Source organism: Mustela nigripes, chromosome 5 (assembly GCF_022355385.1).
Source record: "Mustela nigripes isolate SB6536 chromosome 5, MUSNIG.SB6536, whole genome shotgun sequence".
Taxonomy (NCBI): domain Eukaryota; kingdom Metazoa; phylum Chordata; class Mammalia; order Carnivora; family Mustelidae; genus Mustela; species Mustela nigripes.
Genome location: NC_081561.1, coordinates 145,764,381 through 145,779,573, shown reverse-complemented (window position 1 = coordinate 145,779,573; position 15,193 = coordinate 145,764,381).

The window sequence follows — 15,193 nt, the reverse complement described above, 5'->3', positions numbered from 1 at the left end:
ATACCTATTCCCCTATTATTTTGAATATTGATTTATTAGCTTTGGGTACAGCAGTAAGAAAACAAACTCGCGATATGACAAATCTCTGAGAAATTTAGTTGGCTGTTAATCAACCGCCGTTTCTATTCTTCAAGCCCAAACTGGATCTGGATCGTTACCATAAGGTGATTCTCAATCAGTGAAGCAAGGAAAAGTATTTCTTTAAAACATCGAAAACAGAAGATAGAGGTAATTTGGATTGGAGAATGGAGGGCTTTCTAGTGATAAAAATTATGGAATATTATGTGAAAGAAAGGAATACACCATATACAATAGTTTCAAAATTCTGAATGTGAATAGCATTTTCCAGCTGAAAACACAAATAACTGAAAAGTATTTTCAGGAAAAGAGTGAAGTGATTCACTTCCTAACGTGTAATGTTGATATGGCGGAAGTTGCCTGAGCCCGAGTCGTCACACGGGGAAACAAACGACCGGCACAACACACGAAGAAATGCAGGGCAATGTGATCGAGGCTCAGTGTCACTCCTTAGCGAGTATGTACAACGAAACAGGAAGGGTCCAGGGAAAGGCACAATATTGGAGAAGTATAATTTGGAAATATATTTCAAGAATTAGGGAACCGTGCTCTACTCTGATGCAGTCATCTTGTCACACGAGGATGTGCTACCTGTTCCTGGGCCGTGTCCTTTCTCCTTCGCCTCACTAGACTACCCCCCAGGCCCCGGTTCAAACACGCAGGCGGCCAGCGCTCAGAGGCTGCCCTTCCCCGTCTCCGAGGGCCTGTGCCCGTTGGATGGACATGGACCTGGTCCACGAGCGTTAGGGGCACATTCTCAGGGATCGGAGATCCGTGTCCTTCCCTCTTTCGATGCGGTGCGAGGACAAGCGCCTCTGGACACGGGGGAGGACACCGAGGAGGAAGCGGGGCTCACAGAGCTGCCCCAGGGCCTCTGTGCCCCAGGGCCTCGGAGCTGCAGGCTCGCGCCGGCACCGGCGCCCGAGAAATGTACCTGCACGTCGTTTGGGCCTGTGCGTGAGCACCCTAGCACGACACTACAGAAGGTTATATTGTAAGGAAAAACTAATTCTACTCTTTTAAATTAAAATAAAAAATATCGACAATAGCATTAATGTAATAACAAAAGTTTTGAGGGAAACGGAGTGAGATAATAAGATATTTTAAAAGTACGTTGTTTCCACAGAATAAATACCGAACAGCTGAGATTTTAAATTTTGAAAATTAATAACATAGCTAAACACTCAACATAATATTAAGTGAAAAATCCAAATAAAACTATGTATGGAGTACGATGTGTGTTTTCTAAAATAACGATACATACACATTACAAACAATGTACAGGATTGGAAGCGAACACACCAAAATAGTAAAAGAGATTAGGGGTGGGCGATAGGATTGCGGGGACCCTTCATCTCCCTGATCCCGTGCATTCCTTCCTGTCTTTTCTATAACTTTCTTTAGAGGGTTTGTATGTGTTTGATGTCATTTTTTATGGCCTTTTCCTATAACTTATAGTTAATAAAATGCAAAAAAAATACTATGCAGCCACCAAAAGAAACGAAATCTTACCATTTGCGACAACATGGATGGAACTAGAGCGTATCATGCTTAGTGCAATAAGTCAAGCAGAGAAAGACAACTATCATATGATCTCCCTGATATGAGGAAGTGGTGATGCAACATGGGGGCTTAAGTGGGTACGAGAAGAATCAATGAAAGAAGATGGGATTGGGAGGGAGACAAACCATAAGTGACTCTTAATCTCACAAAACAAACTGAGGGTTGCTGGGGGGAGGGGGATTGGGAAAAGAGGGGTGGGATTATGGACATTGGGGAGGGTATGTGATTTGGTGAGTGCTGTGAAGTGTGTAAACCTGGCGATTCACAGACCTGTACCCCTGGGGATAAAAATATATTATATGTTTATAAAAAAAAAAAAAAAACTAGAAAAAGAAGAGCAAATTAAGGTTGAAGTAGAAGAAAGGAGATAATAAAATTAGACAGTAATCAATGAAACAAAAATTAGAATACAAAAGAAAAACTAATGAAACTGAAAGATTAAAAAAAATGCAGAAAGAAAATAATACGCTTAAGAGCTGAACCCAGGGCACCCGCCAGGACAGAGGCATTTCCCCTTGCGGCAAAGCAGCCCCACGGGCCAGGCTCGGACGGGCAGGGGGAGGTGGACGCCCAGAAACGCGGTCCTGGGAAAGGCGTGCGGTCCCCTGCCAGGCCCGCAGTGGGGTTCCTGCTTCTCCACCTCGTTCTCAGACCGGTCTCCCTCCCCGCTCAGGTCCGACGGCTCCGCACTGCCTGGTAGTCCCGGCCGGTCAGCGCGGGGGAGAAACCCCGGAGTCTGTGGGTTCGTTTCCCAGTGGACACGCTGAGCTGGGGCCGCTCCGCCGACCCCCAGCGCGGCTCCTGGGGGCGCCGGCGGCCAGCCCGGCGGAGGAGGCACCGCAGCTGCGGGTCCGGGCGCGCAGCTCCTTGGCCTCCCGCATGGGCCTCCGCAGAGCAGGTGCTTGGGAGACGCTGAGCTGCTGGGTCGGTCCCTGCCAGGCCTGGGGCAAGTTTCAAGTGAAGGGGCCTGACTGTGGGGACAGGGCGGTCTCCTTCAAATGAAAGTCGCTTCTCCTTACGAAATTGTGCAGCCGGGGTGACTCTCTGGGAGGAGAAAGTGCCATCGAGGCAGCAGCCTTTGTGGGATCTTGGGAATGAGTCCTGGAGAGGGTCGTAAAATGAACCTGGCCAAACAGTAAGGAAGGCTGGCTTGGTTACTCTGGTTTATTCATATGATGTGACTTTCTAACCCCCTGAATGTTTCAAGTTCGGATAAACGCTTGTTCTGCATCGAATGTGCAGGGTAAGACAGAGTTAATTAATGCAAGCAGGGAGAGCCAGGCTGCTGACAGCTTTAATACTTATGGGTCCGTTAAGTCAGTGAAAGAATTTCTGAGAAAAATCCCATCTAAGGCAGCATTCGTTACTAAATTACCTAAAAATAGAGTTTCTTAGATTAAAAATGGGGCTGTGTCCATGACATCTGGCTGCATGCAGAGAAAAATAAAGACTAAAAGTAGAGTGAAAGAGAAAACATTATTTTCCCTAAGCGATTGCTGTGACAGAAAGAGCTTAAAAGCCACATCAAAACGGTCCTCCTGACTGTGATCAGCTCGCCCCTAATTGCTGCATGGAAGGGCGCATATTTTTAGAATTAATATTCATAAGTTCAGATATTGATAACCTTGCTGGGCACTTCAAGAGCCTTTTGGCCTCTGGCACAGAATGTCCGTGTGTGTGTGGATCTGCTGTGAAGTGTGTCACGGGTGATTTGTCGTTATAAACACGGATACTTGGGAATGACTGATGTAAGCTCTTACATGCTGGAGCAGATTTCGGATTTTGAGATAATCTCACAGACATTCTGAAGAGCTTCCCGGAATGGGAGGAAATAGGTGGAGTCCGTGCCTTGGGGGCCTGGCCCTGGCCTGGAGGATGTGGCCTGCCTCTAGGAGGCCTCCTCCCAGGGCCCCGATGGAAGATTAGAAGCTGTTTCTACCCTTGATTGATTTATCTGGATGTGGATTGTTTTCACATTATTTTCACTGCACTTCTCTGCAGTGACAGTACGGGAAGCCTCTCCGCGATGGGAGACTCTTACATCTCACCCATTTAATATCAGTCGAGGGCACATGGAGAGCCCCTGATGGAAAGTCTCTCATTGCTGACATTCACGGGACACACAGAGATTTACTGACTGTCTAGGGTGTGTTATCCAATCTGCTAGGCCCTGGATATCTTTCATCTTTTGCCAAATGAATAATTTTCAGCCACTTGAATCACTTGTTTTGTCACGCAGACCGACATAAAGATGCAAACAACCAACGGAACAACAACAAACCAAAAAATTACCCAGACTGTATTTGTAGAAATTCTGTTAAGTATCAGAAAGGGACAAGACAGCCTGGACACTGCTGAGTGGTTTGGGCAGCTTTTCTGGGAGGCGACACTTCCTCAGGGGCGATGTTGGGTAGGAATTGAAAACACAAATCTGGAATAATCAACATGTAAATGATACTGGAAAGTCATGTGGGCCAGTCGGACCACCAAGAGATGAAGCATTGAAAATAGCAGAAAAACGGGTCCATGGGCAAAACTCTATGAAATGTCATCACGTCAAGCCTTCCTGTGGAAGAGTAGGAATCGGCAGCCAACAAGGAGGAAAGAATGCAGAGAGAGGTAAGAGGAGAAAGAGAGGATGGTAATTTCATGAGCACCAAGATAAGACTGGGGCGGCTGGAGAGAAGGAGAGCTCGGCTTAGACCTTCAGGAGGACAGAGCAAAGCCAGTCAAAAAGTACCCACCGGATTTGATCCTATGGATGAGATGGTGATTCCTGCCAAAGTGCATGCGTGTGTGTGTGTGTGTTCGCGCACGTGTGCATGGGGCTGTGCGCATGCATGTGCACTATGTTATGTGTGAGCATGTGTGTGCTCTGCGTGTGGGTTAGGATGGGGGAGAGGTGCTTGAGTGGAGGAAGTGTGTTCAGGAAACCGTTGGTGGATACTTGGCTGTGAAAGTGAGCAGAAAAATGGGTAGTGGTGGTCCATGGATTCGGGCAGGAGGAAAAATTTTGTTTTAGGTGAGGTATGCCATAACGCTTTCACCTGATGACAGTGATGATCCCACAGAGATGTAGAAACTGGTGATGTCAGAAGGACAGGGTAACTGAAGGTGGCAAGAGCCTGGGGAGATGAGGAAGGGCACAGGTGAGTTGTTTGATCTCTCTAAGGAGGACTGATTCTCCATTTAGTAAGCAGCAAAAAGGGACAAATCACTGTATATACAAGTCAGACTGTCGGTTCTAGGGTGGCCTTCTCTCTGGTGGCTGTTATTTTACTGTTGGGCACATTGGGTTGTGTTGAGTTTAAGCTTTATGGCTTGAGGATATGGGGCAAGAGGTTAGTTGAAAACTGTGAGGGTACAAAATAGTCAAAACATATCAAAAGTTTGGTAAGTAAAGTTGAGTTCCCATTTAAGATGGCGAACATAAATTACGGCCCCATTAATTTGCATAAATGTAATCTTCTCTGCAATGCTGTAGATATTTTGTTTTTTAAAAATATTTTATTTATTTGACAGACAGAGATCACAAGTAGGCAGAGAGGCAGACAGAGAGGAGGAAGCAGGCTCCCTGTAAAGCAGAGAGCCTGACTTGGGGCTCGATCCCAGAACTCTGGGATCGTGACCTGAGCCGAAGGCAGAGACTTTAACCCACTGAGCCACCCAGGCGCCCCAATGCTGTAGATCTTAAGAAAGCCAATGTTTGGTCTTACTAAGAGTAGAGAAATATTTTTAAAAAGTCATCATAGAGATCTTGTGATTCATGAAAAATTAAAGTTCGTGTTTTGCAGATGAAGAATAAAATAGAGATTTCATGAGATCTTTGTTGAGGATAGCACATCTACGGGTGGCAGAAATGAAGGTGGAAGCTGCTGGAAGTTGTACTTATTAGGGGGTGGTGTGGGAGGGTCTTCCTGGAAAGGTCTTATCTGCAAGTGTACAGAAGAGAGGAAGAGTGTCTTCATCAAGCTACATTGGTGATGGAAAATAATCATTAAAAATTGGCACAAAGAGGGGATAAAATGGAAAACATTTTCTCATTTTCTCATAAAACAATGAACAGGTCAAAATGATTACTCCCTAAAGTGGCCGAAGTAAAAGCAAGCAAGGGTCCTCCTTACAGACTGAACTAGCACTCAGCTGAAAGTTTGATCCTTTTTTTCCTGACAGGTCTCATGTAAATTCATCTTTCCCCTCGTAAATCGAGCTGAAATAGCCAGAACTGGAATAGCAGTGGGGTGCACAGTTTGATAGTTTCTTTCCACTGGGTGAACAGAAGAGATGCCTAGAGATTTGATGCACCATGTTTATTCTAAGCAGTGTCTGGAGCTGAGGTCAACCCAGCTTTTTTATGCTTCTAAATTATACTTGAAGAGAAGGGAGAGCAAGTCTGTTCCTTTTAGATATGAGACCTCAAGGTCCCTGATTAGGAATGGCCACAGTGTCGGATCTGACCCAGTGACTAATCAGCAGGAACCAGGGGGATGAATAATTATTTGCACTGTGCTGGGAACTGAGCAGAAATTCTTCAGGATGTGCAGAAGTTGATTCTGCTCCACATGGACCTTATTTATGCCTCACATTTCTTTCCACTGAAGTGCCTTGCTCTCATCTCAAGAGTGAATTCACAACCAAATGACAAGTTCCCTCCACGCCTCCCACTTGGAGGTGCTCTTTCCTGATGTCACACTCACTGTCCTCATGGACCCTTGTCTCAAAGCCTCCTGATGCATGCCTTTCAGATGCCAGCAGTGCTACCAACACCACTGCCCAGCACGTCAGTCCCACACTGCCTTTATGCCTTCTGTGTCTTTGTCCATACTCACTCCTTTGTTTTTATGACTGTTGTCACGTTTTTATTTTTTTAAACTTTTTTTTTAAGATTTTATTTATTTATTTGACAGACAGAGATCACAAGTAGGCAGAGAGGCAGGCAGAGAGAGAGAGAGGAGGAAGCAGGCTCCCTGCCGAGCAGAAAGCCCGGTGCGGGGCTCGATCCCAGGACCCTGAGATCATGACCTGAGCTGAAGGCAGAGGCTTTAACCCACTGAGCCACCCAGGCCCACCTGTTGTCACATTTTTAATTTGTGTTTCCCAACAATCCACGTTTTCCCATACTAGCCTGTGTACCAACACTGGCATTATTTTTATCAAATTCAGATTTCCTAATGTCACTCCTGTCTCTCCAAAACCTTTAGGGTTGCCCCAGCGGTCCACAGGGGAGGGTCACATCTTCTTGGTTAAGAAAGCCAGGTCTCTTCCAGCTCCATTTCCAAGACGACATCCACTAGTTCCAGAAAGAATGCTCAGATTCATTCAGATTTGCTTTCCTGTCTACCCTCCGCATTATGCTCTTCTACCAGCAAAAAGACCTCTCCTGGCCTTTCCGTTGAATCTGATCTTACACAACACACCAGACTGGGATGCAACCTTTTCGAAATTCTCCAGTCAATATGGTCTGTTCTGTCTCTAACTTCCTGTAGCAAATAAGGTGTATTTCTTTTATATTACATTTCGTTACTGATACTTAAATTAACTTTCACCATGTATTTTCTTTAAAAAAAGAGGGAAAAAAGATTTATTTATTTATTTATTTATTTATTTATTTATTTGAGGAAGAGAGCACAGTGGGCAGGAGCAGAGAGAGAGAATCTTAAGCAGACTCCACCCTGAGCATGGGTCTAGATCTCACAACTCTGAGATCACGGCCGAAACCAAGAGTCGGATGCTCAATCGACCTATGCCACCCAGGTGCCCCTTCACCATATCTTTTTTAAAATTAGGTTTTAAAATTTCTAATATTAATGACTCCTTCTTTTAAGTTTCACGAAATTTACTACAAAATGGGAGCATAAAACATATTCATATTTTGATAAGCAAAGGAATTTACCCTTTGTTATACAAAATTGAGACTGAATTTTAAATCCTACAAAAGATAAGAGCAAAAAAAATATGGTCACTTGCCCATATTTGCCAAGAGACTTTGGAGAAAACAATCCTAAGACCTTGAGTGAAATACCAGCATGTTAAGTCATTTCTTGATGTTGACGCTCTTATGAGCTCTTTCTTTTTGGACTTACCTTTCAGAGCATCATTGAGAAGGTGAGGTCATTTTGCTTTTCTCTGGTATATTTGAAAAATGGAAAAACCTTGTGTACATATGAGTGGGACTTCATAAATTCTCATAAACTTAAGAAGGAAAAGTTCACCAGAACTCCACAAACCAACACTGTGAGCTAACAACAGCATATGCCATCAAGGGAAACTGCACAAAATTTGCAAAAAGTTCAGCAGCTCCCACATGAAGAATAAAGGGAAGAATACAAGTTAGAAAATTGAGAGGATAAACGCAATCATTTTGGACCTTCTGTTCCATGTAAGCAATCAGAATATCTGGCAGATCTCAGTTTCCGTAAGTTAATGGAATTGTCTTACTGTGATTGTGATGAAAATTACTATATCCATAAGCCTTAATTGTACCACACTAGAGCCAAATAAATACCCTGCATCATATTATACATGAAATTTTATTCACATAGTCTTAATTTATGGAATGTTAAAATCATACTGAGCTAAATCTCATGCATAAGAGTAAAACAAACACAGAAACCTCAGGCAGTATATTAATATGCTTTGGCAATATTCTTTCCACAGCTAAGTACAGAGTTTGCTGTAATTAATATTTATGATACTAATAATAAAAAATTGTATTTCCTTTTATTTTTTCTTATGCACTGTAATTTTAAAATGGTATCATTCTAATAATTCTTTCTCTGCTAGTTGACATTCTATGGGGATGTGTTAATTGTCGTCAGATATGCACCTCTCTTGACTGTGTCAACTTGGTTGACTTCTGGCATCTCTATGTGTGCAGTGCCAAATTTGTTCCTTATAGAAGATATGGCAGAGAATTAAAATAAGACTTCCTGAATAACTGCAAGTAAGAGATATCCAAAATTGTAGTTTTGGAGTAGACTGTTTAAAATAACTAGGAGAAGAGGAGATTTGAAATATTTAACAGCTACTTGTCATTGGTTCAAACCAAATTAAATATTTCAAGTGTAGAATACCAATGATCATTTCCTCACAGCTTAGATACACACCAGTAGAAGATGGTTTGCATAACACATTTAGGAAGCATCAAACTCTTTATAGAAAGTTCTAAAGGGAAGTGGTGTGATGCAGATGGAAATGAATCATCTAATTGATAGTAAATTATAGAAAAAGGATGTCAGAAAGGATGGCTGAAAAATCTAAATTTATCATGTTCTTCAAATCATCACTTTAAGTCAGTGATTCTGCTCCACATCTAATGAATGGAGGAAGCATCAACATTGCCTTGGAATATTGAAGTCCATTACTTAAATTGCAGAATATTTGAAACAAGAGCAAAAAAAAAAAAAAATCAGGCTATTGTTTTATTGATTATTGTTTCTCCTCAAAGTAAACATTGCTATAAGGATCTAGGAGTCAAAGTGTACCATGAAAGGGTACCTCCATCAATACTCAGGTTTGGACAGATTTAGATTAGAGTACACTTTATAACTGGAGCCTTCAAGTCAAGCAGTCCATGGAATGTATAAAAGAATATTCCTAAAATATTTGCTGTCTAGTATCCCCCTGGTAGGTCTCAGAGATTAACAATTCCTGGTCATCAGTGGAAGGTACAGATCATTACATGAATGGGAAGGGAAATGCTGGCATCATAGCCAAATAAACACATACTTGAAGATTTTTTAAGTGAGTCCTCAAAACAACAACAACAACTTATAGATGTATTGTTAATCATTGATTTTAAAGCTTTCAAGATGGACAAAAATTGCTTTGTTTTATCTGCTTCAGATTTAATCAGGTTAAGTAAGAGAAGTCAGTCTGAAAAGGTTGCATAGTATATAATCCCAACTATAGTACAACTCTGGAAAAGATGAAACTACGGAAACTGTGAAAAGATCATTGCTTGCCAGGGGCACTAGGGGAAAGATGGGTGAATAAGTAAACACGGAGGGTGATATGATAAAGGTGGATGTGTTGTTTTATATTTGTACAGACCCACAGAATGTACAACACCAGAGTGAACCCTAATGGAAACTATGGACTTTGGATGATAATGGTGTCTTTGTAACAAATTTTAACCCTCAGGTGGGAGGTGTTGATGATGGAGGAGGCTATGCATGGGTAGAGGTATATGGGAAATCTGTGTACTTTCCTCTTAATTTTGCTGGTAAATCCATCCAAAGAAATGACATGGGGTCATGATGTCTCCTGTCCAAGATGTCTGTAGTCGTCCACCTGGCCAGGTGCTCCCTTTGAGCCTGTCATGGCTCAAAGTCTCCATGGCTCCTGATGGTCTTTCTAATCCCATTAGCCAGGAAAATGTTCTGTATTTTGCAAAAACACCAGACTTGTCAGGCTGCATGATGTGTTATAATCTTGATTGCAGAGCTCATATATGTTCTCAATGACCCCTAGTTTGCTCTTACACTTTTAGAAGAAACTCTTTTACACTTCTTGGCTTTTCCATTTCTACCACACCCTCTTCTCATACATTCCTTACTTAAACTCATTTAAATAAACAAAAAACAAAAGTTCTCTTTATCTTTAAACCAACAAATCTATCATTTATCCATCACCCTTTTCTTGGAACAATGAAGGAAGACTTTCTCCCGTCCTTGAAGCTTATGTTTGCATGTGTGCCCCGATTCCATGCCCTTCACCTGCCTAGCGACTGCCTTTCTTCAGTTCTGCACTCTGTCCTGTGCATCATCAATCTCTTCTCAAGATTATTCCTTTCAGCATGCGTATATGATCCAGTTTTTCCATCTTAAAAAATTAAATAAAACCAATTCTTTTTTTGATTTTACATCTATCAACCTGCTTACCTCCTTCTTTTTTGAAAATTTCTACATAGCATTTTATTTTATTTTTTTTATTTTTATTTTAAAAAAAAATTTTGTTTCTTTTCAGCATAAGAGTATTCATTGTTTTTGCACCACACCCAGTGCTCCATGCAATCCGTGCCTTCCCTAATATCCACCACCTGGTTCCCCCAACCTCCCAACCCCCGCCCCTTCAAAACCCTCAGATTGTTTTTAAGACCTCCTTCTTAACAGCAAAACAACTCAAAAATTTTGTATATGCTGTTCTATATACTTTATGCTACAGCCCATCCATTCAGGTTTTTTTCTCCTTGTTCTGTTTCCCATTGTTAAATGATGGATCCCCCAACTATTACCAAAACAACCTACTGATGAAACAAATCTTTGCTTATTTCCAATCATGGGAAGAAAGAGAATTGCCTCCACAGGCTTACCAGCATCTCAGAGGGCAACAACATGGTTGGGATATTTACTGATGCTTTGCCTTTTGCAGAAGGATCATTCAATGTGCACAGTTTGTTAAGACAAATAAGCGTCATGATATAAAAGATTAGTGAGCATAGTAAGGCAAAGTTTTGGGGAAGGAGTTCAAAGAATCCTAGGGTATAATTCATTCCATGTTTTGTTGAAGCATTGATGGATCTTTCAGTAAGTTCACAGAATAACCAGTGAGAATAATTCCAATTTTTATCTTCCTTGATAAAGTTTCCTGAAATAGTAAAGTCAAGTTGTTGTAGGCAGTGAAATATTAAAGCCATGTTCACGTATGCAGTTAACTATGTGGAAGGCTTAAATTCTCACCAAAATTGCCTTTGTGAAGGTCACCATTTGTCCTTTATATTACCAAGTGGATACTTTCTCCCTTTATCATTTCAAAACATCAACATTTTAAATTGAGTTAACTGCTGTCTCGCTAAAATCCTTTTAGCTTTGGGCTTTCATGATGGTATAGTCTCCTCATCGTCCTTTGAACACATTCCCTCTTTTCTTTTCTGGATTCTTCTTCATCTGACCTCTAAAGTTGGGGTTCTTCTAAACCCAGTCAGGGACAATTTATCTTTCCTTTATGCATCTTTTCCCTGAGTGATCTTATCTGTTTCAATAACCTTAAATAGGAGGTCGGGGTACCAGGTGGTGGGTGTTATAGAGGGCACGGATTGCATGGAGCACTGGGTGTGGTGCAAAAATATTGAATACTGTTATGCTGAAAATAAAAAGTAAATTAAATGAAAAGAATTCAAACAATGATGACACTAGAATTGATGTCCATTGATCAGGAAAAACAACCAAGTTTCAATCCCATCTTAGAGGTTCTTTGGATTGAATATGTTCAAAGGAGAATTGTGAAGCTTATGCAAATCTTTTCTTTCGCCATATTTTCTTATCTCTATAAATTTTATTGCAATATATTCAGTTGCACCAGCCACCACCACATCACCCAGGTCCAGGGCATGTATACCCATTGTGTTCTACAGTGTGAGCAGTAAATGGCATCCTGTGGCCTTCAGCCCCTACTCTGACCAACCAGGTGCCCTGACACACGTCAGCTTACATGTTTGTGTCCGAGTTTACTGGTAAATTTTGTAAAGGTTGAATCTAGCTTTGTAGTCTTAATTTTTCCACTCCTTATTTTTTTTTTTTAAAGATTTTATTTATTTATTTGAGAGAGAGACAGTGAGAGAAAGCATGAGCAAGGAGAAGGTCAGAGGGAGAAGCGGACTCCCCGTGGAGCTGGGAGCCCGATGCGGGACTCGATCCCGGGACTCTGGGATCATGACCTGAGCTGAAGGCAGTCGTCCAACCAACTGAGCCACCCAGGCGTCCCTCCACTCCTTATTTTTGTCAAAACTACTGCAATCAAGTTTATGTGCTTATCATGCTACTGAAAATATAGGGAAGATCCTGTCAAATAACATCAGTGACATTATTCTTGGTAATTCCATTACATATGTCTTATTCATTCTTTTATTTAATGATCTTGAGTTATTCAGTGATACTAAACATTTTTTTTTAATTTGCTCTTCCATTTTTTTTCTTAAACACTAACCTCTCTGGGTTTCTAATCCAATGTGGGCTAGACTTCTCCCTTTTTTAAAACCCCATCATTTTAAAGCAGTTTTAGGTTCACAGAAAAGTTGAGGGAAAGGTACAGGTATTTCCTTTTTATCCCGTCCTCCCAGACATACACGGCCTCCCCCATTATCAGCACCTGCACAAGAGTGGGATATTAGCTACAACTGATAAACCTACATTGACACAGTATCATCACTTAGTATCCATAGTTTACAATGGGGTTCACTCTTGGTGTTGTGCACTCAGTGGATTTGGACAAATATATAATGTACGACACCCACGAATACAGTGTCATACAGAGTTATTTCACCGCCTTTAAACTGCCTCTCATAACCCCTGCAAACACTGATCTCTTTACTTTCTCCATATCTGAGCCTTTTCCAGAATATCATATAGTTGGAATCATACAGTATATAGCCTTCATTGATTGGCTTCTTTCACTTAGCAATATATAGTTAAGACCCTTATGTGTCTTTTCATGGCTCAATAACTCATTTATTTTTAGGACTGAATAATGTTGCATTGTCTGATGGACCGATTCACCTACTAAAGGACATCTTGGTTGCTCCCAAGATTTGGTAATTATGGCTCTTTTCTTTTTCTAATTCCCCACCACTTCTTCTGGTATATTCTTCTCTCCCTCTGCTTCCACCAACATTGTCATTCTCTCACATCTCCATCTTAGATGTGACAGCATTAAACCCATCACTTCAACTTCTTGCTGAATGAATTGTCTAATAAAATCAAGGACATTTCAAACTCAAAATATTCCAAACAAAATAAATTATTTTACTTTCTTTACACCCCAAACCAGCTCTTTATCTTGCTGAGTATATCCTGTATGCTGGCATTATCTTACACCTGTTGCCCAGTCTGGGAAGGTGATTGCCAGCATCAATCATTCCGTCTTCTTTCTCAACTATCATGTTTGAGTAGCCATCAAATCCTATAAAAATATTGTAGAATTATCCTCAAATATTTCCTTCTTCTCTAATAAATTAGTAACTTTAGTTATTAACCATTTCACACCTCACCTGGATGATTTCAATCATTCTTAACTAGAATCTCTGCTTTTAGTTATTGCTTTTTCTGGCCAATCTTCTATGCCACTCACTGCTTTATTTTATAAAACACAAATTTCCTCATGAAATGCCCCAATTTAAATATGTTTGATGGTTCCCAGCATGAGATTCTTCACTATCTACTCATAATTTTCTTCCAAAGACTTACTTCTGACCACTCTTTCCCTGGATACACTCTAATCTATGTCATGCTGTGGGCCATCACCTGAACTTAGCTTAAAAATTAATGCCTCCCGGGTGCCTGGGTGGCTCAGTGGGTTAAGCCGCTGCCTTCGGCTTGGGTCATGATCTCATGATCGAGTCCTGCATCGGGCTCTCTGCTCGGCAGGGAGCCTGCTTCCCTTCCTCTCTCTCTGCCTGCCTCTCGTGGACATTGCTGATATAAACATTCGGGTGCATGTGCCCCTTTGGATCACTACATTTGTATCTTTAGGGTAAATACCCAATAGTGCAATTGCTGGGTCATAGGGCAGTTCTATTTTCAACATTTTGAGGAACCTCCATGCTGTTTTCCAGAGTGGCTGCACCAGCTTGCATTCCCACCAACAGTGTAGGAGGGTTCCCCTTTCTCCGCATCCTCGCCAGCATCTGTCATTTCCTGACTTGTTGATTTTAGCCATTCTGACTGGTGTGAGGTGATATCGCATTGTGGTTTTGATTTGTATTTCCCTGATGCCGAGTGCCTCTCTGCCTACTTGTGATCTCTCCCTGTCAAATAAATAAATAAAATCTTTTTAAAAAAATTAATGCCTCCCTATTTTGCTACCTCTTTTCTTTCCTTCTTCAGTACCTTTTGCTCCTTTCCTTTTTGGTAAACCCCTACTCATTGTTAACAGCTCACCTAATATGCATCCTCTGGGATCTTTCCCTAATTCACTAGGCTTTCTCCTTCTTACTGCTCCCTTGTAACTTTTCCTCTATGATAGTGCCCATTTCGTTACATTATGAGTACTTATTTGCACATCTTGATCAGCTATTGACTGTGAGCTCTTGTGTTCATTAATTGATTAGGTAATTTTTTCACAGGATAATGGTGCTCAATAAATGCATGATAAGTAAATGATATGTTTAAATAAATAGATAATAATTAAAAAGTTAAAGTTCAGAGATACACATAGCAGAACATCTTAAAGTCAGGCTGAGTATTTTTATAATATTATTATAGGCAATAGTGAGTCATTGGACATCTTTGAATAAAAAATAGTCATTATTGTACCAATTATTATAGCATATGATTGATGGACTGGAAGAGAGAGATTTAGAAAACAGAAAGCCCCCTTGATATATATAAAAGCAAAACATTTTAATTCTGGAAAGGATACAAAAGTGAAAACAGATTGTCTTCAGAAAAATACTTGTAAACACACTCCTTTCAGTGGCTGAATGACTGATGACTCACCCAACTGTCTTTTATGGCTTTATGTCCAGGACGTGCTACCCTGTGCTCAGCCCAATGGAATAAATGAATGGTGGGTTACTAGATGCCATCCAGGTGCATTTTAGTGTCTAGAGTTTGCC